The 5,628-nt window shown below is 37.9% G+C and overlaps 1 pseudogene; it reads right to left on the reverse strand.

Annotated features, from left to right (window-relative positions):
* Nucleotides 1–341: 341 nt before the first annotated feature.
* Nucleotides 342–3,567, reverse strand: LOC120077609 (annotated as a pseudogene).
* Between the last annotated feature and the right edge of the window lie 2,061 nt (nt 3,568–5,628).

Below are 5,628 nucleotides of genomic sequence, written 5' to 3' on the forward strand. Positions count from 1 at the left end.
TGTCTCTACATAAAGTTCAAGTATTCATATAATAGCTATGGATCTTAATTCATTGGATTTAGACTTTTACGTATGTCATTTATAGAATCAATAATAAGTTTATTGATAGAATATGTTTCTCTTTTTACAAACTGTGAGTTTTAGGACATAAAACCCAACATCTCTTCTCTTATATTCTAAAAACAGGTTAAAGTCTACGAAACAACTCATTTGAATTCATAAGTAATATCAATTTCGGCTTTGAAAAGGTCCACCACAAGCCATATTTATGTTAGAAAGGAGAATACAATTCTAGGAAGAAAATCTAGACAAATCAAGAACATGAGTAGAAGTTACTCCTTCTATGCATAATATTTCTTTACAAAATCTGCATTTAACGTGTTGGGAAAATCATTCCCATCCATATTTGTCAGAATCAAAGCCCTTTAAAGAATGTCTTTTTAACCACATATGGTCCTTCATAATTGGGAGTCTATTTTCCTCTATGATCCTTTGGAAATGGCAAGATCCATTTTAACATCAAGTCTCCCTCTTGGAAGCAACGATGTCGAACATTTCTATCATATGCATGTGTCATTTTTCTAATATAGTTTTCCTTTACACAACACAACCATTATTCTTTCTTCTATGAGATTTAACTACTCATATCTCGCTTGAGTCCACTCTACTTCTTGAATTACACATTTACACTGAGGGATGGCACCTCGACCTCAATGGGCAAGACAACCTCCAAACCATACACCAAAGAAAATGGTGTTGCCCCAGTCGATATTTTTATTTGCTGCCTCTACTACCCATTCATCTTAGTGTGGTAAGAAGTAGAGTTAAAGTGTTCAATTTTGAACTGCGTACACAATTCTTTCATCAATTTGTTATTCAAGTTCCTTCCATTGTCAGTGATGATACGTTCGAGCAGGCCATATCAACACATGATGTCTTTCCTTATGAACTTGATAACAACTTAGATAGTGACGCTCTTGTACGACGTTGCCTCCACCCACTTAGTAAAATAGTCTATGGCTGCCAAGATGAAATGGTGACCATTTGATGCCTTTGGCTCAATGGGCCCAACTACATCATGCCCCACATAGAGAAAGGCCACGGGGCCATTATCACATGTAGAGGGGAAGCTAGAGTATGTACTTTATCTGCATATATCTGGCATTTGTGGCATTTTCTTGCATATTTGATGCAATCTGATTCCATGGTCATCCAATAGTAACCAACGCATAAAACTTATCTTGCCATCATATGCCCATTTATGTGTGTCCCACAAACTCCTTCGTGAATTCTTCTAGAATTCTCTTGGCCTCCAAAGCATCAACACATCTCAGGAGGGTCATATCGTAATTTCTCTTGTACAATACTTCTCCATTCAGAAAGAAACTCATGGCTAACTTTCTAATGGTGCATTTACTATTTTTCGATGCTTCTGGGGATATTCTCGACATGTGATGTAGTGCTTAATGTCATGGTACCAAGGCTTCCTAGTGGGTTCTTGCTCAATGCTCATGCAGTATGTCGGCGCTTCACGCTTCTCAATAGTTATTGGTTGAATTTCTTCATTATAAGCCATATTAAACATGGCAAATAAAGTGGCCAATGCATCTACAACCTGGTTATTTTTGCGTGGGACATGCTCAAATGTGATTGACTCAAAAGCTTGGGCCAATTCTTGGATATACTTATTATAGGGAATCAACTTAGAGTTTCTTATCTCCCACTCCCCATTTAGTTGATGTACTACCAAAAGAGAATCCCCATAAACTTGCAACTTTTTAATCTTTATGTCATAAGCCATTTGAACCCCCATAGTGCATGCTTCATACTCAGCCATGTTGTTTATGTAATCAAAGTATAGCTTAGCAGTTAGAGGATAAAACTTCCTATCAAGAGATATCAAAATAGCCCCTATACCATGCCCTACTTCATTTGTGGCCCCGTTAAACAACATTGTCCACGTGTCAGGATCTTGTATCACATTCAATGTGGATACTGTCATGATGTCTTCATCTGGAAATTCAAATTTCATTGGCTCATAGTCTTCAATTGGTAATTCAGCTAGGAAATCGGCGATGGCCCTCCCTTTGATGACCTTTCTAGTGACATAGACAATATCGTATTCTGTACTTACCATTTGGCTATCCTCCTAGACAAATATGACTTTTTGAAAATGTACTTTTTAGGATCCACTTTTGAGATAAGCCATGTCGTATAGTACAACATATACTATCTTAGTCTTTGTGTTGTCCATGCTAAGGCACAACATGTTTTTTTTTTTCTATCAACGAGTATTTCGACTTGTAGCTTGTGAACTTCTTGCTTAAATAATATACCTACAAAGTCGCACTGCCCCAGCACACATCCCATGGATTCTTCCTTTATTGTCAAGTATAAGATTAATGGTCGTCCTGGAGTTGGTGGGACGAGTATTTGAGGACTTTGCAAATAATCTTTGATTTTATTGAAAGCCTTTTGAAAATCTTCATTCCAAAGACATATTTCATTCTTCCAAAGAAGTCTTAGTATTGGCTCACAGGTTTGAGTTAAATGTGAAATAAATCGTGCAATGTAATTTAATCTCCTTAAGAAACTTCTAACCTCCTTTTGGGTTTCTGGTGGTTGCAAATCCACTATTGCCTTAATTTTGTCTGGGTCTAATTTGATTCCATCTTGACTAACAACGAAACCCAAAAATTTTCTAGACGATACTCTAAATATGCACTTCGCTGGATTCAACTTTAATTTGAACTTTTGCAGTCTCTCGAAAAGCTTGCGAAGGGTGACCACATGTTCTTCCCCGGATCTAGACTTGGCTATCATATCGTTCACATAGACTTCAATTTCTCTATACATCAAGTCATGGAATAACATAACCATAGCTTTCTAGTATGTTGCCTCTGCATTTTTTAGACTAAAAGGCATGACTTTATAGCAAAACGTCCCCCATAAGGTGATGAATGTTGTCCTTTCTCGATCTTCTAGAGCCATTTTTATCTGGTTGTATCCTAAAAATCCGTCCATAAACGAAAAAGTAGAGTACCCAACAGTATTATCCACTAGTACGTCAATGTGAGGAAGGGGGAAATTATCTTTTGGACTTGCACGATTTAGATTGCGATGGTCAACGCACATTCTAACTTTCCCATCCTTTTTTGAGATTGGGACAATATTTGCAACCCACTCTGGGTACTTAGCCACTGCCAAAAATCCTGCATCAAATTGCTTCTTAACTTCCTCCTTTATCTTGATCAACATCTCTAGCTTCATTTTGCGAAGTTTTTGTCGTATGGGCTTACACTCAGGCTTGAGTGGTAACCGATGCACAACAATCTTTGTGTCCAAACCTGACATATCCTGGTAGGACTAGGCAAATATGTCTTTATATTCATGAAGTAAAGCCACAAGATCCGAACGATCTTGTTCCAAGGCCAAAGTGCCAATTCATACTTCTTTTACTTCTTCTAGTGTCCCTAAATTAATACTTTCCAAAGGTTCTTGATATGGCAAAGTCCTCTTTTCCTCTTGCTCTATCATTCTTATTAATTCGAGTGACACCTCACATTCGTCTTTCATACTCTATTCAAGATTACATATTGGACCTTCAATATCAACACTTACGTCGACGTTGTTTCCCTCTCCAGCATCCCTATTATTGACCCTAAATTGTATTGGTAAAAGATAGAGGAGGCAAAAAGAAGCATAAAAAATAATATGTTTTGAAGTGAAAGTGAATAGACATAACGATTGGGATAAAAAGAGATCCAATCATCTTTTCATTTCTTTAACCATAAAAGTACATATTGCTACCAAACAGTGAAAACAAAACTTCTTATGACAAAAAGTGCTAAAAGACGCCCTTATTAACAAAGGGATCCCTATGGCCTTAGGCATAGCCATAGGGTGCATAACAAAAATCATTACTTTGGCAATCCTTTAGTGACACTTGACATCTTCTTGATCTCCCAATTGTTCAACTAAATTTGGGCGGACAAGGATAAACTAATTGACAAGGTGAATGAGTGTTTTCAGAGATAACAACAACTGAGGCCTCAAATCCCTTGGTGCATTCCCTTGACTACTTATCGTCGAAGAGTAATCTCCCTAGCTTAAAAGTTTCAGGCAACCTAGGTATATGCATTCTACCTGGTTCAACCTCACGTCCTTCGAGATGTGCACTTCTCTTTACCTTCTTCTTCGCTCGAACCTTCTCCCATTCAGAAGTTGTCGGCTTATACCCCAATCCAAATCTTTCCTTAGCCTTAGGAAGAGAGATCACTTCTGGGCTTCCTTGATTATGCTTTCTCAAACCTCCATGTATCTAATAACTACTTCTTATCATTTTCTTTGCAACCATCATCGATGTTCGAGACATATAACGACAAATATCCTAATCTTTCGTCCGAAAGATAGTAGCATTCGCAACTTCGAATGATTTGTACGAGCATTCAAATGCTTCTTTTGCTGCTTCGACATAAGGAAATACTGAAGTCTTTATGACAAACATGTCTTCATCTAAACAATGGCTTGACCACCCTCTACACTAAACTTCACCCTTTGATTAAGGGAAGACGAGACTGCCCCTGCCGAATGAATCCACGATCGTCCGAGCAAACAACTATAAGAAGAGTTAACATCCATAACTTGAACGAAACATTGAATGTTGTAGGTCCAATTTTTAGTGGGATTTCAATATCTCCAATCATCTCCCTACGATCTCCGTCAAAGGCTCTAACCAACATAGAACTCGGCCTTCAGTAGAAGGGGTCTACGGGGAGTTTCATCAAAGTGGATTTCAACATTATTTTCAGGGATGATCCATTATCAACAAGAACCCTGGCTAGAAGGTGATCCTTACACTTCACCGATATGTGCAAAGCCTTCGTGTGCCCTATACCTTTTAGGGGGGATCTCTTCATCTGTAAAAGAGATTCAATTCATAGCAGTTATATTCTCCACAATTTCACTAAGTGCATTCAATGAAATGTCATGACCCATATGCGCTTGATTCAAGATATCAAGCAGAACCTTGCGTTGTAGTTTAGGGTGCATGTATAATGACAAAATCGATATACGAGTTGAAGTACGATGTAACTGCTCTATTACTTTGTGCTCGCTTTTTTTAATCAACTTCATAAACTCACGCGCTTCTTCTTTGGAGACGACCTCGAAATTTGTCTTCTTTCCAGCTGGTGTGGCTCTTTCTACAAAAACTTTGCTCAAGTTATTTAGATCATTCTCATTTGTTATCTCTACAGCTTTATCTTATCGTTGACGGGCCTCGCCTTCTTTTGAACTAATTTTCATACTATATGGTGTATAACATCTCTCACTTCGAGTCATTCCTCTAACTGCTACAAAATTAGTATTTTTTTTAATGAATTGACATTCATACCTCCACAGCACAACCCAACTGTCCTTGTAAGCAAAAGGACTTAGTATTTCAACAACATTGCCTTTGGCATCTGGATGTAGGGATTGATACTCGACTACTCTTCATAATGAATGATTAATGGTTCTTGCATAGATGATGCTCCTTTTACAGCTTCTCCCGAAGATGAAGCACCAAAAATCATATCAACCTCGATTTCCTGCATGTCCGCTTGGCTTACCATTAAAAGTTTTGCA

This window comes from Benincasa hispida, chromosome 1, assembly GCF_009727055.1.
Source record: "Benincasa hispida cultivar B227 chromosome 1, ASM972705v1, whole genome shotgun sequence".
Lineage (NCBI taxonomy): Eukaryota > Viridiplantae > Streptophyta > Magnoliopsida > Cucurbitales > Cucurbitaceae > Benincasa > Benincasa hispida.